The sequence below is a fragment of the Homarus americanus genome, unplaced genomic scaffold (assembly GCF_018991925.1).
Source record: "Homarus americanus isolate GMGI-L3 unplaced genomic scaffold, GMGI_Hamer_2.0 scaffold6317, whole genome shotgun sequence".
Lineage (NCBI taxonomy): Eukaryota > Metazoa > Arthropoda > Malacostraca > Decapoda > Nephropidae > Homarus > Homarus americanus.
The window spans coordinates 21,376,644-21,402,157 of record NW_024730668.1 but is presented as its reverse complement, the minus strand read 5'-3'; the positions used below and the strand labels follow the sequence as shown (position 1 = coordinate 21,402,157).

Genomic DNA, 25,514 nt, shown 5'->3' with positions numbered 1-25,514 from the left:
CAGGGTCTCAGTTGTTTATCTTACTCTTGACAACACAACATATATATTCTGTGTATCGTTTCTTACTCGCTATCTGTTTTCTTCTGTGTTTACTTATGGTTCAATTCATTTTTATTCTCCCACCAAGGCCCCGATGTGGGTTGGTGACCTGTGTTCGGGTGGGCTAATCACCGTAAAAAAAAGTCTTACAATTTTAAATTGGAAGACTGAATATTGCTGTGAATGCAGAACTAGCGGAGTAATTACTTTCATACTTTATAATCACATTCCCAAGGGTCATGCTTGAAAGCCTCATAATTTTGCACACGATCAGCTGAAGAACAAGAGGAACGTTGAAATTGAATACAAATGTGTGTGTGTGTGTGTAATAATAATAATAATAATAATAATAATAATAATAATAAGCGGTTTATTAATAGAGTTGCAGCCGGTGGCTGAAAATATACAGACTTACATTTGATTTAGACATAATGATATAATATGCATTGAATACATTTACAGGGCTGTACAGTACATAAATCAGGAGTTGTTTATTATTTTAACAATGGATGGGATGGTGCTGTTCTTATATCTATCGGTGCAGGCTCTTATGGGCTGAATTTTTGTTGTAGTGGCGGACTGCGCGAGTTGGGTGGGGGGTTGCAGGTGGCAGGAGGTGGCGATGAAGAAGGTGGTGCAGTAGTCCACTGCCAAACCTTTCCAGTGCTTGGTGGTGGAGGTCACTGAGGGATGGCATTTCCAGGGTGGAGAGAGCGTTGGTGTAGCCGGAGTATTCTGCGCCGAACATGATTCTGCAGGCCCTTTTCTGTACCTTCTCTAGGTGACGTTGTTGGGTGGAGTTGAGAGAAGACGACCAGGCTGGTGACGCATACGTTAGTTTGGGGAGAATAAAGGCGTTGTAGATGGTCCTCAGCTCTGGCGTGGGTGTCCCAAATGACCTAAGTCGTCGAAGCATGTAGAGACGGTACGAGGCTGCCTTGACTGTGTTATTTACATGGGCCTTCCAGTCAAGTTTGTTGTCTATAGTTACACCCAAGAGTTTGGCAGACTGCACCAGCTGGAGAGGATGGGCACCCACTGTGACTGCTGGGGCTTGCACTGGAGTGGTGGCGGTATTGATGTGCATGACTACGGTTTTGGTGTGGTTGATGGTGACCTTATTCTCCATAGTCCATGCCTGTAGCCTGTCCAGGGTGCCTTGTAGCGATGAGTAGTCTGGTGCGGTGTTGTCCACTGAAACCCCCACAGTGCAGTCATCCACGTACTTCCACCTGTGAGGAGTGTCCGATAGAGCGTCGTTGATCAGGATGAGGAAGCACAGTGGTCCCATCTTGGTCCCTTGGGGTACACCGCAGGTGAGGTGTTGGAATGTGGAGACCAAGCCCTGATACCTCACTGCCTGGTGACGTCCACTCAAGAAATCAGTGAGCCATGAGACCAGGTTGGTGGGCAGCCCTAGTGCAATAGCCTTGTTGATAACAGTGCAGTGATCAACAAGGTCAAAGGCCTTCCTGAAGTCCACAAGGGCAACGGCCAGTGATGTCTTACGTTTCTGCAGTGTGATGTAGAGGAGGTCCTCATATTGCCAAATTGCTGTGGATCAATTGACTGATAGATACTGGCAAATGCCCACTCAAAAACAAACAAAGTGTGTGTGTGTGTGTGTGTGTGTGCTGTAACTGGTAGACACATGACAAAGTATCGGTAGCTTGCAGGATAAAGGTGTTTGCATGAATTTTCAAGAAACATAAATTTACCCAGAAGAAGGAAAAAGCAATACAAAATAGATATAAACATAACGCTCAAGAATATCTCACTGGTGGTGTTGTAACTAACATGTGTGATTATAAATATATCCGCTTATTTACCGCATGAGAACGCATGAGAAAGTGAGATCTAAAATGATGACGAATGTGGACACGAAGAGGTTAAGTGACGCGCTAGTTTTAAGTAGACCTTTTGATGGTGAAACTTAGGTGAGGATACTAAACGATTTTGTCCAAGTGGTGAGCAGACTAGAGGTCTCGGTAATAGAACTCACGCGTGTTGTGATGCAAATACCAGCGCTTTACAAGGACAAAGAACAAACAAAGCTACACCACTCCAAGTTATGAAGGCTACGAAGTTAATTTATTTCATTGATGGAAGTAATTGAGGGATAAGATGACTTAAGTTATTTTAAATCAATATTGAGGCAACAAGAAGTGACATGTGACTTTCAAGACATAACCAGTGTACCCTTGGTTGATTTAGTTAGGAGGGGAGGGTGACTAGAGGGAGAGGGGCGATGAGAGGGAGAGGGGCGATGAGAGGGAGTGGGGCGAAGAGAGAAGGGGCGATGAGAGGAGGGGGCGATGAGGGAGGGCGATGAGAGGAGATGAGGGAGGGCGATGAGGAGGGAGGGGCGATGAGGAGGAAGTGGGGCGAGGAGGGCAATGAATGGGGGGGGAGCGATGTGGGGGAGTGGGGCGATGAATGGGGAGGGAGCGATGAGGGAGAGGGCGGATGAGAGAGAATAGGGCGATGAGAGATAGGGAAGCGATGAGAGGGAGTAGGGCGATGAGAGGGAGGGGGGTGACGAGAGGGAGGGAAGGAAGGAAGGAAGGAAGACAGACAGTTGTAATATTTTGAACCTTTCTCTTGGTGAGATATTTGTGACGGTGTTGTTATACTGTTTCATTGCAACCTTCGCCACTGCGTTAATTTAGAGAGTTCCATTTTTAGGAGACTTTAGTTTATAATTTTCACTGTGTCCTGTTGCACTAGAGGATGTGTCAGGCGAAAATTGAAATGACCATGGTGTTCAGGAGCCGTGTGTAAAATCATGGAATTGTAGGAATTTCAGTGATGGCGCCAGACTTTAAACCTCACAAATCCCCACGCAAGGTCGGCAGCTTCCATGAGGGCGAGACAAACTCTGGGATAATTTGTGGTGCCTCTCATATTTCTGAAAGCAAAATTATCTCTTTGGGTTGTTTGTGCACTTTCAAATGTAACCATTAGTGAGGTCTATCACAAACACAAGTCTTATGCAGCAAACAGCAGTATGGTGGAGTGGGGTGTAATAGGTCACCATCATTGGCAGTCACCATTCCTGGCAGGTCACCATCCCTGGCAGATCACCACCAACCAGTAACATTCACATTACAGCCTGTGACGTTGAGAAAGATGACGTCAAGAGGCTGTGTTTTGTGACGCACGTCTACCGGCAGGTAGGGACACGGAGCGATCGTTAGGGTGGTATCCGGGTGGCGAAGGGGGGCGTGAACCTTGCGAACTGCTCCCTTAGATGACCACCCCGCCCACACAACCACCTGTACACCTCCCTACTAATAACCACGCCCACACAACCACCTGTACACCTCCCTACCCAACACTCACACACCGACCTACTAATAACCACACCCACACAACCACCTGTACACCTCCCTACCCAACACTCACACACCGACCTACTAATAACCACGCCCACACAACCACCTGTACACCTCACAACACAACACACACACCGACCGACGAGTACACATCTTGAGGTAAGGCTGTTCCTCTGTTGGTTATATACAGTGACAGCCATCGATAGTCAGACATAGTAAGATGTGTCAAAATGATTGGCGAATATTAACCCATTCCTTGCGATAACAACCTCGTGATTGTAATTAATTTTTAGCCCATAAATTTAGATATATTAACCCCATGAGTAAGAGGACTTAACCCCTTCAGCACAGTATCCTAGCCTTTTGAATCCGATGACTTTAAGTTCATTGATATTGGAATCGAATGACTTAGCCATTGACTTCAGAGGATTAAGTCATGGTGCTCAAGGAGATAAGTCATGGTACTCAAGGAGATAAGTCATAGTACTCAAGGAGATAAGTCATGGTGCCCAAGGAGATAAGTCATGGTACTCAAGGAGATAAGTCATAGTACTCAAGGAGATAAGTCATGGTGCCCAAGGAGATAAGTCATGGTGCTCAAGGAGATAAGCCATGGTGCCCAAGGAGATAAGTCATGGTGCTCAAGGAATAAAAGCAGTATTATACTTTTATATCCAAAGAGTATTTATAGGAGACGGACAGAGATTCAGGGAAAAACTTAATTTGGTATCTTGAAGAGGGAGTTGTAGTCTAAGAGAGTTAGTTGGAACACACTGACCCAATGCATGGAACGAATATACTGGAAAAATAACCTGGATTGTTTTTTCTTTATAGCGTACAAGAACTTCGTCTATGATTGTGAATGAAGGCATGACACGAGGCTGAGTGTTGGATACAGAGGCCATCAATATCTTAGGAGTGGAGTGTGGGGCTCTGACAGACATAAGCTTCACTACCCTTCCTTACTTTTGTATGTCTGATTAAAATAAATAAAAAGTCGAGGAAAATATCAATATAATACACAAAACTAAGAATAACATCTCAAAATAGAACAAAAACTTTGGTGCTGTAACAGAGAACATCGGATGAAGAGTTAAGTCAAAATATACAGTAAGATAATGATCTAATATTAAACATAACGATAAAATCAACACGGAACCGGAAAGACACCAAAAAAAAAAAGTGCAAAATTAAGGATTATAAATAACCAAGACATTTTTAAAAATATATTTTGTGATACTGGGAAATTGTGAGATAATGACGTAAAATATTAAGGTGTGGCGATACAACGAGAGAATGGGGTAACAGCGAGGAAGTGACGTATTTCTCCTGTTTATCATCCCAGCCACGAGAGAGTGTGTGTCAATAAAGCGAGGGATTGGTTTGTGCCGCCTCACTCCAGGATGACTGGAAATATGCTTGTTCTAACTTTCCAAACCTCTGACGATTTTCAATTATATGCAAATGTATGACGAGTTATGTGTTCCGAGAATCAAGATACATATGGTAAAGTAATCCTTCCTTTAACACTGTGGCGCGTTATTGCATCTTTAGGATTATTTGGGGAAAAATATATAATTACTTTTGAAATAATAAAACAATAATTTGACTAATATAATGTATTTGTAGACTGATAAAATATATTTGATACTACTCAGTTATAGAGCAAAGTTCGACTACAGATTCTTTAATAATATATTCAAGTTCAGTTATAATTTTCTTCACAAACAATGTAAAAAAAAAAGTAGAAAATGTTTGCCAATGCAGCGAGATAATCAAGCATGAAGGAGGTAAAGCTGAGACACAACACCTGTTTATATACTACCAGGTGTTGGAGAGTCCTTGAGTCAAAGCAGGTGAGCAAGGTTTACCGTCATTCTCATCACTCTGCTCCATCTCTGAGTTACTTCACACTGTAGCGTAGAGAAAGGGCGGCCCCATGTGTGGTCTCTGTTGGCGCTGGAACAGGATTGTGAGTATTAGTGTGACGTCACGACCAAACACTGACGCACATGGTGACTCCCCAATAACGTATCTAGTTCAGAGAGGGTCAGAGTCACGGGAGAATGTTACTTACACTAGCAAGGACTGGGCGACTTCCACGGAGAACCACGTAACTGAATGATGTCGGGAGGACTGCAAAGAAACGTCTCGGAAAGTGTCACATCCACAGCGGCGTTCACCTCACCTCCTGATATTATTTGCTATCATGAGAGGGATGCTATGAACAGCACTCATAGCATTGGTCAAAATATACCACAAGGGTATATGGGTACCCCTTGATTGGATGCAGGAACATATACACAAGCTGGGAGACAACATGACCGCCCATAACTAGAATTAGCGGTTGGTTGATGTACTGCACACACAAGAGTCACCCTATAGGAATTACTTGGGCCCTGACTGAGAGGTGCTAGTATCCCGGTATTCCTCGTCTGGCTTTTACTTTCCATCTTCATCAATAAGCCCCTACACTTGGCAACTCTAAACATCATTAACTTTTTAACTGGAGTGAACCGGGACGCCGCTACTGGGTGTCGGTTTATTCTCTGGCAAGGAAACGGAGTCAACATGATTATCACTAACAGCAAAAAACATAATTATAATCAGTTTGGCAATATTCAAGGCTGAAACTTCATTCCTGACCTTGTCCATCGCCTCCTCCCTATCAACTCGCTTCGATTTTGCTGATTACAAACTCTTTTCAAGTCTCAATAGTGTTGATAGTCTCTGTTGCTGCACAAAGTCTGAGATTACTTACACAACATTCTCAGCCAATTTCCTCACTTTGTCTTCTACTCTTACAAACTTTCATTTCACCATACTGTTAAACACTTATGCTGTGTATATCACCCTCCTGACACTCCTCTGATGCCTGGTCTATCCGACACTACCTGACTATATACATAACATTAAAACTTATTTCAAACACGATCTGTTGATGCAATCTGGTCTCACTGAACAAGTTAGTTTGGAGGAAGAGTACTTTGCCATCTCAAACTTACACAACTGGTCAATAATGGCTCACGTAATGTTGGACATCTGGTGAGTCGTTCTTTAACTTCATATCCCAATCCTTATTCTTTTAGTTTCCTCTCCTCTTAGCTGCTCTGGCCGTTGTCTCATACCCGGCAGTGAACAAGCGATTTTAAGATTACGCTCACCGAGAGGATTTCTGGGTCTTTTTCCCCTTGTGTTTACTTATTCTTTTTTTTCTGTTCTGGTGATCCTTGTTCTACATCATTGAGATCATTAGGAGAACGGCTCAATTCCTCCAAGTGATCAATAAGTTATCCAAACAAACTATCTACACGCAAAATTTCCCCGGACTGCTGTACAACCCACAATAATAGCCTATTATTTTGGTCCACTCTTAGGGCATTCGATTTCACTTCAGTAACCAGTCACCCATTCCTCTCAATTCACCTGTTGGTTAAGTGGTCTTGGTTCTTTGGGGGACGATCCATTTAAGCTGAAGGCGCCACAAATATCTGCTCCCATAATTAAAACAAAAGAAGTCCAAAAAAGTCGAGGCTGCTCAAACACTGACAAGATCTCAAGTCTGGATGGGATTCCTCAAGTTATTCTAATAGTGGTTTATAAATATTCTCCAGCTCTGACCAAACACTTTAGACTGTCTCTCCACACTCCAGTCTTCTCTTCTCACGGGGAAATACTAACAGTAATTAACCTCCAAAGAAAGATGATAAATTCATCCTCTCAAATTATCATCAAATTTCCTTCACATCAACGACAACCAAAGATTTTTCAAACATTAATTAGTAGTTGTATTCCCCAACACCTCGAAAACAGAAACTTGATAACCAAAAATAGCGTCGATCGCTCTACTGCTGACTATTTGCTATTTCTCACACATTTAATCCACTGATAAATAAACTTCAGTCGTGAAATTCTGCAACAGCTCTCGATATATCCATCTTTTCTCTCTGGTTGCAAAGTGCTTGTAGTTCCGGACAGGCTTTTCTCTATCACTCTAACAAGTTCTGTGTTCCTTAAGGATTTGTCTTAGCTGAAACAATTTTATTACACATTCATAAGCTTATTTTAATGAAAAATTAGTTCACTCTTATGTACATGATTCACCCGCCATGGATCCTACACTCTGTCCCAGGCTCACCATACAGTTTTGGTGCCAGACAGCTCAGTGGGGTGCTGCCAAACTTTTTTTTTTTCATCGCTACTAAAACAAAACACATAATAACTAGTAACTGGAATGATATTACAAATTTCTGAATAAAAGTTTACAATGCCATCATCTCATCATCACACAGTACTGAAATCTATGACACCACCATTGTCTCAAGCATTATATTGGACTGGGTTTATTGAAGGCACCGTAAATCCTCAGCAATACGTTATGTGTCGACCTCCTCTATCACTCGCTGCCTTGTCATCTTCGTAGACTTTATCTATCATAACCTATATCAATGGGAGACTTTAGTGGCTCTCACCCTCGTAAATTTCATCAAAGAACTTGACAGTCATCCACAACATTATTTACAATAAAGCCTTAGGATCTGGAGAAGTCTCTTTTTTGTTTTCCTTATCTACAACCTCATCGACCGCCGCCAAGTATGGGACTTCTCTGTTTCCTCATCCTCATCAATAATACTTCTGCTTGGTGGACATATGTTGATCACTCCTCCATTGGCATCACTGTCAACAATACGGCGCCCGATTACAGCGCCTTCCTCAATACCTTTAACAATCTCCAAAAGCGGACCGTCGCCAGGCAGGCCACTAGTAACCAGGTTATAAACATAAACATCTCTATCCAAACAATGTTCCTTCTCCATCTACTACATCACTTGGTTGAGCTTCTTCAAGATTGTGAACTCTACTGAACCTATCAGCCCCAAAACAGATGGAAAACTCTTGTAAAAATACAGTTCAGTATTATCATCAGATATTCCACCTGTCATCCCCATATCTTTTGCCGTTTCAAGATTCTTTGGACATCCTGATTTTGAACTCAAGAATATTTACGCAACACTCATGCTTCCTAGACTCACTACACTTGAAGAGAGAGAGAGAGAGAGAGCGCAATAGAAGTACAAGATTATTCTCAATCTTTCATACACCAAGAGGCACACTCAGTACAGTGACCCTCTCAACTCTCTCTGGCCAACACTGTGATCTCATTTCTGACTTTGGGATGCAGCTGCTACACAACCTTCTGCCACATGAAGTTCCTGTTCTATGTATGACTATTCGACACCATATTCACTTTAAATCACATACAATATCTCACAGAACCCTACAAGAACAGTCTATTCCAACCATTGTAAATATTATCAATTATTTGTAGTTAACTTTGTTGTTCACTTCATGTTTTTTCTTATTATTTTTGCATTGAATGTGTACTGAAAGCTCACTCACTCACTCACTCACTCACTCACTCACTCACTCACTCACTCACTTACTCACTCACTCACTCACTCACTCACTCACTCACTCACCCAGATATTTACAGTCACACAAAAAAGTCTAATTCAGTGGTTTCGGTTCTTGTGTTTATACATGAAAAAAAAGGAGATAAAAAAGAATGAAGGAACAAAAGAGGAAGAGAAAGCTTGCACCAAAGAGAGAGAGAGAAGGAGAATGGGAGATCTGGAGGTACAGAGAACATGGAACCTAATGAAAGAGAGAGAGAGAGAGAGGCTAGATTCGAAGGAAGAGAGGTACCTCGAGAAAGAGAGAGAGAGAGAAAGACAGAGACAGAGAGAATCAATGAAAGAGAGAAAGTGTAGCTAGAGAGATATATATGACTTAAACTTTACTATCGATATCCATCTGGTGGTATAGGACACACACACACACACACACACACACACACACACACACACACCTGATGTTTTCCAGCAGTGAAAGTTGTTTACCTGTGTTTTAAAGAGGCGATGTTGTATGAGCACTTAACATGTATAGTAGACACAATGATAGGTGAGCAGAATGGTAAGGGGGGGTGAGGGGCCTGGGGGAGGGAGGAGGAGAGGAGGTGAAGGGATGAGGGAAGGGGAGGGGATGAGGTGGGAGGAGATGAGGGCGAGAGGAGGGGAGGAGATGAGGGCGAGGGGCGGAGATGAGGGCGAGGGGAGAGGAGATGAGGGCAAGGAAAGGGGAGGAGATGGTGGCGAGGGGAGGAGCTGAGGACGAGGGCAGGGAAGGAGATGAGGGTGAGGGGAGGGGGATGAGGGGAGCACAGGGGAACCGAGGGGAACCGAGGGGAGAGGATGAGTAGAAGGGAGGGGAGAAGTTTAGGGAGAAGGGAAGGGAGAAGAGATAAGGGAACAGTATGCTGGTGAGGTGAGGGGAAGATAGGGATAAGAGGAAGAAAAGAGGATGGAATAGAGAATGAGGACGGGGAGAGACGAGGAAACGAGGGAATAGGAGAAATAGAAAATGGGATAGGGCAGGTAATTAAGCCCTCCTACATCGGGTTCACACGAGGTCACCAACAAAAACACTTGGCTCGGGTTACAAGTGGAGAAAAAAAATGAAAGCAAATATGGAAGTGGAAGGACATGACATACTGCCTGGCTGAACTTGTAAATACGAAAACAAAAGAAAAGAGGAATGAAGTTATTATTTAATGAAGTAAAAAGCATCATGAAGGAAGAAAAAAAGATAATTCATGGTATAATTGTATTCATAAAAAAAATGGCTTGCTTGTTACTGGGGTGTTACTGGGGTACTGCAGACAAGAGGAACGAGGTACATTCCTCTCATCATGAATTCATAGTTGCAGCTGGATGTCAGTGGGTGGTGACTATGTTAGAAAAAAAAATCAAACGATGAAATAAACTTTAGTGAAGTATGATTTGTTTTAATTATATTCCAGTCCCTACCATAACGTGAGCGGGTACAAGATGTTAACTAACTGTGGGGGATTTAAAGAACACGCGGTCCACGCTTACTACCGCCCTAAACGAAAAGTAAAATACAAAAGGTTCTCCTCCGACCTAAGTCTGGAGAGTCTTTAAAGAAACAGTACAAAAACTAAGAGAGAGAGAGCGGGGTTAACGCTTCAGGTGTTTCACTTTCTAACTTGGGTTGCACAACTCAAGCAGCGTAAGAAAGCAGCGGTATCACAACTCACATGAAGTTTTTTACTCAAGAGATCGCGGCAGCACTAAAGTTCAAGGGCATAGGATACAGTTGTACCCGTAATACTTCATAAAGATACCAGTGTCCTGATGGGTGGCGGCGAATCATGGGAAACATTATGTCGAGAGGCAGGAGTAGGGATAAACTGGACGACATTCCTCGTGTTTGCCTGGTTTGGGCGATGAGACTTAACCATGGTTGCCCCATACTGGACTCACACCTCAACGTACCCAAGCACCAGCTTGCATAACACCCGCCCCTCTCTCCTCACGACAATGGCCCACCCCAAGAGCCTCTGACGCTCTACGATACAGCGTCATTTTTACATCTGCTCGCCATCTTCCCTCCCAAATACACGCATCCATCTATTCCGTCATGGCAATTTCCTACTGATGCTGTCCTCCACACCCTGCCTAGCCCGCAAACCAGCTAACAGAACTTCAACGTCGTTTTCTTGTTTTACAAACATAGACGATGCCGTCTCCTTTCTCACGAGCCTTCACTATCAATCCCTTGTCTACTGCGACGGCTCTGTTGACATACTGGGAAGAGCTGGGGTAGCAGTGTGGATCACTGAGTAAGCGCCAAAGTCGAAGGAAGATCAGGGTTCACGACTGGGCCTCCTCTACACACACACACTGAAAATATATTCGTCGTGGGAGTTGTCCATGAGGGCGCTGTCTGCCCCCGCGCTGAACGACGGCGGCTCATCATCACCGATGGAAGACCACATCCTTACTGCCGTCACCAGGCTAGAGGCAACGGACATTATACGTGCTAAGTTCATCTAGATTCCCTATCACATAAGAATTGTTTCCTGAGACACCAAAGATCATCTAAAGAAGCAACTTACGAAGAGGATGCTACCCTCACCCTGTCTCACAGTGATCTCAAATATAGGATTTAGAATGCTCAGCGTGAGAACACCATGAACACTAGACGAATGCTAAGTTTTGGGAGCTTCATTACAACACAGTAGCTGCACTATGGATATAGGTACCACTGGGAGTACCTGGTAACATTACATTTAAATTTTACGGGTGACCACCTCCTACAGGTCCCCAGCCGTCACCATTACATAGTCCCATCATGAATAAATATCACTCCTTTCATCTGGCCTGCCACTTGCTATACCTAACACCACGGTGCTGCACACGGATGAACCTATACAGATAATCCTCCCAAGATACACTTATCTTTCCTTCACTACGTCAAAGAAGGGAAACAGACTAAAAGTTTTCCTATCTGGCGCCGGTAATGTGTTACCTCACACAGGACAGTAAACCAATCCGCTGGTCTGTTCGGCCCAAATCAGGAATCCCATTCTAAAGATCCTCTAAATCACCTAAGTAATTTCGGTAAAGAAAGAGGAGACAAAAACGGGGGAGAGAAAACCTTATAATGAAACCGTGAACACTGCGGGCGAGAAGTGGAGTCCACCATCTTTCGTTAATAAACCTGGGGGGGGGGGAAATACGAGAGGATTATCAGAGCACACAGAAAATGATTGGTATGTAGCTTTATGTTGCTCTTAGGAGGGGGGCGTGTATAGGTGGCGTGAGTGTGTGGACGTAAGGTAGGTGGCGTGTGTGTGGGCGTGAGTGGGGTGCCCAACACAGGTCTGGTCACACCCATCAAGGAAAATAACACATTAATAGATACATATACGTATATACAAACTGGTGTAATGATAAACGTGTATATACTTCCTATACAGATACATATACATACAATGCTGTTAACTCGTACAAGTATACATGAGAACCGTGACCGAATTCAGGATTACGTACGGTGAAATTATGACAATATACTGTACATGAATGACGACAAAAGCTTATAATAAGTACAAATCCACATGTACAAGTATACAAACGTGATTACAAGGTCTAATTCATACGTATGTACAGTACAATGCACACTCATAAGTACAATGGTCTTATATGCACACACGAGTTCTAATTCACACACACACACACACACACACACACACACACACACACACATTAGGACAATAATAAATACAGTCATGACGCTGAGAACTAGTGACGTAAACACACCAAGTAAACCCGTAGAACTTATAAAAACTTAACTTCTAACGAAAATTGTGGCCAAGTCCCAGGTTGCTGATCTGACTCTGCCTCATTTACACACAATTGCAGGGTTTTAATTGTTTCTCTTGTTATTAACAACACAACATACATATATTGTTTCTCACTCTTGATATTTTTATTTTTATTTTTTGTATTTCTTTATGGTTTATTATTATTATTACTACGACAGTGTTATTATTATTACCATTGTTGTTTTGTTATTTTATTTTCAAATTTGTATTTTTTTAATATAAATTTTAAAATTTATTTACTGTGAATTATTATTATTATTATTATTATTATTATTATTATTATTATTATTATTATTATTATTAATATTATTATTATTATTATTATTATTATTATTATTATTATTATTATTACATTTTCGCCCCCCAGGTCCCGATGTGGGTCAGTGACCTGTGCCCGGGTGGGCTAATACCCGTAAAAAAAAAAGAGAAAAAAAGGGGGACCTATAGGTCAATCTAACCTAAGCTGATCAAACCTACACTTAACCTAACTTAAACCGATCAAACCTACAAGTAGACTAACTTAAACTGATCAAACCTAAACTTAATCTAACTTAAACTGATCAAACCTACACTTAACCTAACTTAAACCGATCAAACCTACAAGTAGACTAACTTAAACTGATCAAACCTAAACTTAATCTAACTTAAACTGATCAAACCTAAACTTAATCTAACTTAAACTGATCAAACCTACACTTAACCTAACTTAAACCGATCAAACCTACAAGTAGACTAACTTAAACTGATCAAACCTAAACTTAATCTAACTTAAACTGATCAAACCTAAACTTAATCTAACTTAAACTGATCAAACCTACACTTAACCTAACTTAAACCGATCAAACCTACAAGTAGACTAACTTAAACTGATCAAACCTAAACTTAATCTAACTTAAACTGATCAAACCTAAACTTAATCTAACTTAAACTGATCAAACCTACACTTAACCTAACTTAAACCGATCAAACCTACAAGTAGACTAACTTAAACTGATCAAACCTAAACTTAATCTAACTTAAACTGATCAAACCTAAACTTAATCTAACTTAAACTGATCAAACCTACACTTAACCTAACTTAAACCGATCAAACCTACAACTAGACTAACTTAAACTGATCAAACCTAAACTCAATCTAACTTAAACTGATCAAACCTACACTTAACCTAACTTAAACTGATGAAACTAACTCCTAAACTAACTTAAACTGATCAAACTAACTCCTAAACTATCTTATACTGTTCAAACTAACTCCTAATACCTAACTTAAACTGATCAAACCTACACCTAACCTAGCATAGCTGATTAAACTAACTCTTAAACTAACTTAGAATTATCAAACTTACACCTAACCTAATTGAGACTGGTCAAACCTTCCCTACCTGACTTCGCTTAACTTATTCGTAACTTATCCTAAAAACTTTAACCCAATGCTAAAAGTACCATTCATATTCCACGTTCCGGGTATTGGCAGTATACGAGGCAGAATATAACATGTAAACAAAGTATTCCTAATAGCGTAAAGGAAACTGGAATATAATTTATGCGTACAAGAATTAGAAAGGAAGAGGAGACTTGTATAATAAGAAGCTAAATGAAAGTAGTAGTGGTGGTGGTAGTGGTGGTAGTCCATGCACTGTGCTGAGAGAAAGTTGCGTTCAGCATGATATGTTACGACGACATTCTCCTGGTGCGTAGTTAGTATTTGGGCTGTGCCGCATGAAGGCTTAGTGAACAAGGAAAATCATAGGAGGATAATTAAAAAAAACTGTGTGTGTGTGTGTGACGCTAGATGGGGATAATTGTCGTTTAAGTTTTTCCACAGTTTTGCAGATAGAGCTGAAATTTGGTAGGGAGGTGCGGGTGGCCTAGGCGTTGATCCACTATCTCATGCCCTTCACGAGGGGTGGGTCGGCCCCTGACAGCGGGTCGGTCCAGAGTTTTGAAGATGGTGTAGAGGAGGATGCACCTTCTTTCCCTCCACCTGGGCGAAGCCGGATATAACTCAACTAGTATATTCCTATCATTAACGTTTTCAAAAGGTTATGTTCTTTTGTAATACCTACTTTATATTCCTGCTTATATTATACCACCAAAACCGTTTTATCAGAAATTATCATGTAGATAGATAGAAATTACCATTGCAATAAATATATTTGCCAATTAGACATAATACTGACAGCTCTGTCCTCTTGTTCCACCTTAACACAACCAATGTAGTACTGCTTCCCTCCCTTAACACATTTATATATATCAACTCCACTGTGAAGTATGTTCAGGTATATACTCATGATATAATGTAACAAAAAAATATCGAAGTGATAACCGTGGTAACATTCTGATATGTTATTATAACCACCATGCTACGTGTACGATTCCAGATGATACTAAATGTTACATAATACTTCCTTGAGATAAATGTACAGAATATATCAGGTGCCTACAGGAGAACTCAGGTTCTCAACTGGCTCAGCCATGTTAATATTGTTATTATCCACTCTGTATCTGCGTTCTTCTGGCTAAATAAACTGTTTCAATATCAATATACATTCACTCTTGAGTAAATGATAACCTTCAACAATGCTTCAACTTATAAGTTAACTTATAAGTCAACTTTCTGGTCCAGTTAGAAGTAACTTAGAGGTCAACATACAAGGTAAGTAAACCAACAGGTCGGCTTACAAATCATCACACAGGTCAACTGAAAGGTTAGAGCCAATAACAATTTACTTCACCTGAGCCCCTGAGTTAAAGTTAACCATCAGTCTTTTGTTGCATCTTCAGACCAGGAGACCTGTAATTCACAGTGATGAGTGTGATTTAGCCACCTCCACTGGCACGAAAATCCTGAACCCTCTTTTCATGGGTGATGTGAATATGTGGAGCAATACATCAAATCTGTACCAAGGGGACAGAGTGGGGAGCCTGAGTCACGTCATGATGGGCAAGTACGAGTATAGATTCTATACAGTGGTGGTCATGGCGGCGCTATAGAGACGCTCGTGATGGATTGATGTTGATGACCCGAAGGACGACCGTCAGTCTATGTGGGGGCAGGAGAAGGACACAGTCATTAATCTATTTACGTTGACTGGTTCCCTGCCTCGGATTCTAAAAAAAATCGTAAGATAATTTTTCTCTCCTGACTGTGGACGAGAGAAAGCGTCCTCTTACGACTGTCTCACACAGTTGGCAATATAGATGTGATACAGCCCGACATCCTTTTTTTTTTCCTCACTTTACTGAGGTAGAGAGGTTTTCGTATCACCAATAAAGTAAAGAAACTTATAAACGTACGTATCTCCGAGGATCCGGGTCCAGGGGAATTTGTCAACGCCAGCCAGCTCAATGGCCAGCTATCTCATGCATCACTTGACTCACACCTGCACATCCTCACACACTCACACACACACAAAAGCAACTGCGTGTGATGATATACCACACACCTGATGTTGACTCAGCAACATGCTTCTTGTGCTATTTTTATTACTACCATTGTTGCTACGGTTGCTCCTGCTGACCATTCCACCATGACAGCTCTGTGTGTTTTACAGGACCTGCCCTGGATGGTGGCAGCTTTGCTTAATCAGTATTGTTATGTAACACTCAGCATCATTATAAAACTTCAACATGCCAAACACTGCACACTCATAAACGTTTCGATGCCACTGACGAGATCACCTGTGATATGCCAAGTACAGTACTGCAACACAACAGTGAAAGCAGGCGACTTTTGAACCGGTTTTATCTGCCCCTTGACTCCGACAACACACACCGAGTCACATCCCGGCAGAGCATGACGCATTGCTGCTGCCGAATGAAATAACGTACTTATAATGTTAATCAAACACTTCTTGTGTACAAATCCTTTAAAACAACGTTGTCCTAGTGATGTTTCTTGTATGATAGAAAAATAAACTGAAGATAATACCAGTGTCAAGGATATTTATTCTTGCATACTAGTGTTCTTGTGTTGAAGACTATATAAAGTTTAATTTATTGGTTGCCCCTCGTGTTCTAGGATGGCTGGCCCTCGGGCCACCTAGGCGCGAGTTTGTTTAAGGTGTAGAAGCTATAGCCAACACCACAACCATTCCCTAAGTTAGCGAATTGCATGACCCAGTGTCAAGGAATAGTCCGAGAAGACCGGACAACTCGCCAACTGCACTGGCTAACCAGTACCTCTGCATACGATCCGCAAATCGATTAACAACCAAAATACTACGCAACAGCACCTCAAGACGTGTACAGTATATACATTATCAAAAGTCGTGAACAAACATGTACAGCTGGGGAAAGTTCCAAGTGCTATACTTTCCCACAAATGTGAACCCCGTCAGCGTGAGACCAGTGAATCGCAAATCACCTGATGGAGTCCATCATCTGGTAACAGTGGGTAGGGGGTTGAGTGGGAGGAGGTGGTTTGGATATGGGGGTGTGTGCACCACCCCCAACCGTCCACCTCATTTCCCCCTCTCCCTTACACAGTGTTACCAGAATAACGAAACTCTACCAGCTGCTTCGAGCTCACTGGTATCCCATTTATTGGGTTCGAATTCGTGGCAGACTGTAGCACTCGGAAATTTCCCCAGCTGTACCATCGAATGACTTGAATCACTTGGATCAAAATAATGGTATCATTCCAATAATCAAATGTGTCCAAGATCTACGGAAGACCAAAGCCTCTGCTGAGTTTCACGAAAGCCCGTCCACCACTCCCACACGAAGACAAGACACGAGATACAATAACACGCGATTATCTAATATCCCCTAAAATGCATTTGGAAACATAATTAAGGCAAATATCTTTATAGCACAGTAAGAATTATGGTGTGGAGTACAGGTGTGTAGGATGATAGGTATTGCACAAGTGTGGGATATAGTAGTTATTGTACAGGTGTGGAGGGTAACTACTGTTGCGCAGGTGTGGGAGATAACAGATTATTGTACAGGTATGGAGGTAACACTCTCTGCACAGGTGTTGGGTAATTGTACAGGTGTAGGATAGGAGGTATCGTACAGGTATAGGGGTAGAAGGTATCGTAAAGGTGTAGTGGTAGCAGGTATGATACAGGTTTATGGATAACAAGTATTGAACAGATGTTGTGAGAAAGTAGATATATTCAATGTAGGTGTTGTGGGGCAGCAGGTACTGTACAGGTGTACAGACAGCAGATACTGTACAGGTGTACAGACAGCAGGTGCTGTACAGGTGTGCAGACAGCAGGTACTGTACAGGTGTGCAGACAGCAGGTCAGGTACTGTACAGGTGTGCAGACAGCAGGTCAGGTACTGTACAGGTGTGCAGACAGTACAGGTGTGCAGACAGCAGGTCAGGTACTGTACAGGTGTGCAGACAGCAGGTCAGGTACTGTACAGGTGTGCAGACAGCAGGTCAGGTACTGTACAGGTCTACAGACAGCAGATACTGTACAGGTGTACAGACAGCAGGTACTGTACAGGTGTGCAGACAGCAGGCATTACTACAGGTGTACAGACAGCAGGTATGTACAGGTACAGACTTAGCAGGTACTGTAAAGTGTGAATGAAGGCTATACAGGTGTGCAGAGAGCAGGTACTGTACAGGTGTGCAGACAGCAGTAAAGGTGTTAGAATGTGGAGTACACAGGTGTGCAGACAGCAGTGTGCAGACAACAGGTTGTACAGGTGTATACAGACAGCAGGTCAGTATTGTACAGGTGTACTGGGTGTGCAGACAGGGTCAGGTGCTGAACAGGTGGCAGACAGCAGGTTAGGTACTGTACAGGTGTATAGACAGCAGTTATTTTACAGGTGTATGGACAGCAGGTATTGTACAGGTGTATGGACAGCAGGTATTGTACAAGTATACAGACAGCAGTTATTGTACAGGTGTATGGACAACAGGTATTGTACAGGTGTATGGACAACAGGTATTGTACAGGTGTATGGACAACAGGTATTGTACAGGTGTGTGGACAGCAGGTATTGTACAAGTATACAGACAGCAGTTATTGTACAGGTGTATGGACAGCAGTTATTGTACAGGTGTATGGACAGCAGGTATTGTACAGGTGTATGGACAACAGGTATTGTACAGGTGTGTGGACAGCAGGTATTGCACAGGTATGCAGACAGTATTACTGAGAGCAGATGTCTGTGTTTAATATAAAGAACAATCACTTCATCAAAAACTCCGTGTTTCCTTCCAAATGAATCGGTAACGAAACTAAACGAGACAATGCAACGTCAGCTGTGCTGAATTCCTGAACTACAGTACATAACACCATTGACCGGTGAACATTCTTGGTTTCCTTCATGGGAGTGGAAGACAGGAGGGGCGGCCTTAAGGAAGAACCAGATAACTAAGAGGCGCCATTCCCATTCCAAGAATACTACAAAAAGTATGATGAAAAATGACTTTTACATATTGTGATACACTCTGGACTCGATCACAAGAAATACTATAAAACACGCCAATTCTAAGAGGATGGTGAAATGGTATATGAAGTAAAAAATCATTTGATAATGGCATAAGGGAATTCAAAATTCCGTAATTTAATTGAGTTAATGATATACGGAAGTCACTATCTACAAAATCACTGGATCGAGACAATTTCCCGAGTGACTTTATACAGCAAACGTGATCCAGATCTTTTACAACACAGGAGGTAACGACGACTTACTCAGTTAGCAAGGACTTGAGAATCCTGAGCAAATACAAAAACAACGATATCTGATATAAAAACTGACTTGGAAATACTTTCATCTACCTAGAAAAACTAAATCACATTAGTCTTCCATCTCGCTTTACTCCCATAAATTTTTTCGTAAAGGTTAAGGAGGAAGTCGCCACTTATACCGCATTATAAATTGGCAGGGTCTCAAGGATGTGTGTTCAAAAGTAAAAATGCTTCTTAGGCGGGAGAGGATTAAATAATGACTATTAACTTACAGTAGTACCTGTAGAAGAGTTCATACAAAACAGTAACAGTTTGTGGGGATACGACGATTGGCGACAGAAACCAGCTAAACCTAACCAAATCACTAGATATATAATATCGTTAAGTTTGGTTTAGTTGGTTTGCACTGTCTGTCATCATTAGTGGCTTAGAACTTCAGCCTTCCTGAAGGAGTCTTGATGGCAAGATCATAAAGTTCTTAATGAAAACTGTATATATTTCACATTGGCTACATTTTTTTTCTCTGCCCTTTCAGATAAAACATCTATTCATTACAAGAAATGTGTCCGAAAAGATTCTGCGTTCACCCCCCCAAAAAATAAGTGGCGACCCTCTCCTTGACCTTAACCAACAGTTGTACACTCATACTAAAAAGTATCGGTGCAGGGTGTGATCGACGACTTCCGAAACGATATGTATACACTGTGATATGTCGGGAAGGTTGGTAAGTGTATCCTCATAACCCCCCCTCCCCTCCCACTAAGTGTTGCCATATGGCTGACACTCAGGGGGGTTTGTTTCCTCTTTTCGGATTGTTGCTTTGTGTCGATTGAATGATGAGCGAGGGTTCGGTCTCGGTGAACGTGGATATAAAACAGAGGCAATATGTAGCAGTAGAGATCTACACATGCCAGACGACATGGAAACCTCAGAGGGAACACGAGGAGCTATTATTGCCCTTCATAACGAAGGGTTCGGCGTCACAGCGGGTTGGTGTCCACAGGAACACTGCTGCATGATGGATTCGGCGATACCTCGAAACTGGCGCTACAGACGACAGGTCTCGGAGCGGCCGTCCACGCTGCACCACGACCAGGTTGAGTGGTTTATTTGGTAGCATAAATTAATGTGGCAATATTCACAAGTACCACAAATAACTTTAACAGGGAGCTCCTCATATTTCATACTGTCTATTTATCACTTCCCGACCTTATTTATAACGGTTTGTTTCACCTGACCAGGCCATAGTAGCTGCTCAGCAGGATTACAGGGCTGCCAACATACGGCTGGAACAACTCGCCTTTCCCAATACCTATCGTCACTGGTCTCAAATTGTTCACACTACAGTATGCACCGATACTTTTTGTTGCGAGTGTACATTTTCAACTAACAGGATCAACCACGATAAAAGGTTTTTTTTTTGCTAACACCAAAAATTAATAGACACACTTATACTTATCCATGGTGTCATAATTAGAGCAATAGAAGTAGTACTCACATTGCCCTGGTGGTAGAGGAAGCCTTGGCATCACCCGTCATGTCTTGGGCCAGGAACCATCCTGCCTGAAACAACATTCATGGATGAGGTCACGATTCTGTTTTCATTTCTCTAATTATATACAACTTTATTTATATTTATATTTAAACTAAAATTCTATAAACAGTAACACAAGAGATGGTGGATACTTCCATCCCTCAACACGGATCAGTACACCTCTTTGATACAGCTTGACACAGCGAAGTAAAATCAGTAATAATCGTCAGAATGCCAAAGAATAACTCTCACAAATCTAGTGAAAATTTTCTGATGCTGTGATTCTTATTTGGTTAATTAGGACTATTCTTCTACAACATTTTCTCTAAATCGAGGGATGCCAAATAGTGATGGATGTCACATCCGCATCCATGGACCATCTAAAACATTTCCACAGGATGTGGATGTTGCAGATAATTATAATTATAATATAGTATTTACATAAATATTTGTTTAATATATAAATATTTTCAAGCACACACACATCTGGATAACAACACACATGGCTCTCAAGGCTACTGGGGCCAGATTTCGGTAATTTTTCGTTAACCACCCATCACCTTTTTTCACATGAAAAATACACTTTTTAACTGGTTTTATTGCTGTTTTAAATGATTCTGACGTTTATATTTGGGGCAAATCACTCTATTTATGTTAAGTTAGGTTAGGTTAGGTCTACGTACTAACCTAACCTAATCTAAGAAAAAAAAGTGATTTGCCCCAAAGATAAAAGTCAGAATGATCTAAAACAGCAATAAAACTAGCTAAAAAATTTATTTTTCATGTGAAAAAAGGTGATGGGTGGTTAACGAAAAATGACCCAGATTTCAGCATAAATAATCTATTTATGTGTTGTGTTCCATCTATCTGCGCGTGATCCATGCATATGCTAATAACCACCTGGGGCACAAAGGAGTAATTAATAACAAGGCCAATAAATACAGTGAAGGAGAGTGCGATCAAGTCCCTAGGGACAGCAGATGTCCACCATATTCAAGTCATTAAGTAGTTACCCAAACCTTTCACCTGGTTACAAATCTTTTTAATGACAAAATTATCCAATTTGTACATGCCGGCAAAGATCTTATAACTAGACTTAAACAGTATAAAATACAGTGTTAGGACAGGCCAGGAATGCAATGCTTTGTTCATTCATATGAGAGATAATAATCATTGCATTGACTGGGCTAATGCCTCCTCAATCTTACTTTGTAGTTCAATTTAATTATCAGTAGGAACATAATAGAATTTAGTCTCATTAAACATACAGAATCTGTAAACATGAATTTAAGTAATGGCATGTACAAATTGGACAATTTTGACATTATAAGAAGATTTGCGTGTTCTTGGCGTTTAGGAGAAGTTGTCTTCGATATATAACTACAGTAGTCAGAAATAAGTGGTTTATGTGTAAAAGTAACGAGAAGTAGAAGTAAATTTTCCTGCAAAGTTTCACACGAAACTTCTATTACTAAGTGGGAGCCTCGTATAACATGACCCAAGACTGTTGTAATGTTGGTCCAGCATGATTAGATTAGGTATTCTGGGTTAGGTTAGATTAGGTTTAAATAATTTATTTCCTGTTGTTTGAAATTATTTAGTCTCGTAGTGTTCGACCCGATTGCAAACGAACTTAAACATTTTCACCAGTTCGCTTACATACATATCATGGGACGGAAGCCATGTTTATTGTCATATCTGATTCGGTTAGGCTAAATTACCGGTCACGGCAATAGTGACAGGCTGTTTGGGGCTATTTTGCCGGTCCATTGTTGGCCACTGTTAACCACTGCCTAACTGATTAAACCATTTATGACGACAAAGGAACCAATCAAACCTGACCTGGCCCACCTAACTATGATTCACATTTGTTAAATAGCTTATATCTGAGGCACAATTGTTTATCAATCCCAGTTTACAACATTTCTTTTCTCACTCAACCAGCTGACAATGTTAACATAAGAAAGGAGTGAAGGGATTACGGTTTCACAAAAGTTAAAATTTTTCAAACATTCACTTTATGTATTATTCCTCAAGAAGATAATGATTTAACCGTATTTAAATCATTTTTACCTATTGTACAGAAACCTCTACAGTCCTTTGTTATGTTTTCACTCAAAGAAGGTGAACTGAGACGCCATATTGTAAACACACTAGTAGCAAATTTGTTTATATCCCATTTAACTCTAACAATATATCTACAGAATGTATCCCGTCAAGTAATGCTTTCCGAAATGTTATTTGTGTTTTATCGTGAAGTAATTTGTAAATTATAGGGGGATAAGGTAATGTTATATAGTCTTAGCAGTTGGTTGTGTTATGGATTGAGTCAACTCCGGCCCACAACAACAACATCTTCACTGTGCATCCTCATATTTAACAAATTAACCTCAGCAAATAAAACCCGTGTTGACCACCACTTACCTCTTGATTTTATATTCCTCACCAACGACGACACAATTCACTGTGACACTTGTTTACATGGCAACAGCTGTAATGAAACTGACCGTCGCGGCTCATAAATCTGATTCATAAAACAACTGAAAGCAGATGTCGGAGCTTCATGGGACTGAATGAACCTGTCTCATTACTATAAAAAGATAAGCGTGATAACATTTCTTTATTACATTCATGATAAGAGAGTATAGTAACTAAATATTATTTTCTACAGTATTGGTTCCATAACTGTATGTCTTTATTATAATAAAACCTTGCTCTCACATTAGTGATTTGTGTATAAAGTCGCCAGGCGTGAATAGCTGCACTTGTTGGAACACTCCCGGAAGCAATACTTGGCGCCGGGTTGAAAATCAAAACTGAACCAGAGGACTCACAAGGTTCGCTCCAGCGGTTCATTCTGATTGCAGAGGACACGGACTTTTTGAGGTGACTACAGTTGGGGTCAAAAGTTCACTCCTGCCCAAAATGAAGCAGCATCGTCCCCAAATGAAATGAACAGTCAGGCTAAGTCAGTTCGGAGACTCATTCCCGTGACTCAGCTTCACCACGGGGAGCAAACTTTTGTCCCCGACTGTTCCTTGATGCTAACCAGTAAGAATGTGTACTGTTTCCGTACCTATAATAATCTCTCTCTCTCTCTCTCTCTCTCTCTCTCTCTCTCTCTCTCTCATTAGTTTAACATGAAGCTAGTTTAATCTTTGAAGGAAGGGTGGGAGTGGTTAAAGTCTCCTGTCAAAGGTTGTTGTGAAAGTCCAATCCGCATGAGTGTGAGCTATAAGTGCTTGTGTTTGGTAACAGTGTACCGCCCGAGCAAGTGAAGATAAGAGAGTTCATTAGGTGATGCACTAACTACAACAGATAGGAAACTGATAGATATGGTATCTGTCACAAGATTAGTGCAGTTCGTCCTGGCTGGCCTCGCTTGCATCACTACACTCATTTCGTCCAATGGTTCAGTGGTGCGTCCAATGTTCCATTCATTCGTGACTAAGCTGAACAATACCAAGCGATCGACAAGTTGTGGATATGGTGAGAATAATTTCTAACTGATCATGATATCCTTTTTTTTTTATTATTATTTCTCTATTATCTAAACGTTCAGTAGCATTGACTGATTTCATTTATTTATTAATTAATTATTTATTTATTTTGACGAGAGAAGTGTTTAGTTCAGGCCCCATCCTTCTAAAGATTCAATAAATATTTTGAGATTTTTTATTGCGCTTCCTGAAATTTGCTTTACCTGCGTATTCTCGTGAGGAGGCGGGGGGCGGGTAAGGAGCCGTCACCATCTGGGCCTGGAGTGGCGGCTGAGAATGGGTTGTCATTACAGTGAGAATAACACATAGTAACCAGTAATAAATATCGGAGTGTGTATAGGAAGTCCACCGTCTCTCTCAGGTCACCCTAGGCCAAGAACTACTAACAACATCCTACAGGTAACACTGGACAGTAGCAGAAAACATTGATCTCAACTGTGATCTGCAGTGTACATATAAAACAGTAAGTGATAACCGCTTCTCTTTCTCATTAATTTCTGTAGTTACATATGAGTTCATTTTATTTTTAGAACGCCTGAGAGAACAGAGAAGCGTGTTATACCCTCAGTGTGGTACTGCACTGGTCGGACTCATGCTCCCTGTTGTCCAGCGTCGCCTCTTTTAAACATGAATCCACTTTTCTCGGCAGAAGTTTACAGACAGTGTTGATGTTACTTCAATCATAAACGACGTCTTAAACAGAGCATATACGAGTGAGTAGTAGTAGTAGGTGTGGTGGTGGTGGTGGTAATGGTGGTGGTGTCACTGTGAATGTCAGGTTGCCAGATGAGGGGTATATGTCCTAGTAGGTGAAAAAAGTGTTGTCAAAGTGTTTCTAAAACGCTATAACCATATTTCTGATTTTCTGATGTTGTTGGTTAAATCTGGAACGAAAAGTACTTTAACCAAATACATATTTTTCAGACATAACCGAAAATATGATGATGAGTTAAGATAATGTTCGTAGGAACTATCTCTACGCTATACTCCATACTTCCCTGCTTATCATACCCAACCCCTAAGGTGTAGATAAACCAGAACCACGGGACTAATTATAATTTTAAGTCATCTAAATTCTTCAAGGTGTCAGCAGAATATATCAGCCCTGTCATATTCGTTGTCAGACATACTGCACATGACCCCGAAGCTCCCCAGCAACACTCAGAGCTCAGTGTGGCGGTAGTCTCGCTGATCAAT

At 41.4% G+C, this 25,514-nt stretch overlaps 1 long non-coding RNA gene across 1 annotated transcript; it reads right to left on the bottom strand.

The window, feature by feature from the left end:
• Window positions 1-5,108: 5,108 nt before the first annotated feature.
• On the bottom strand, window positions 5,109-23,338 carry LOC121867319. Its single transcript, XR_006089113.1, has 3 exons — window positions 23,242-23,338; window positions 20,782-20,846; window positions 5,109-5,333 (listed from the first exon to the last, which is right to left on the bottom strand). It is a non-coding gene; the product is annotated as an uncharacterized LOC121867319 (long non-coding RNA).
• Window positions 23,339-25,514: the final 2,176 nt, after the last annotated feature.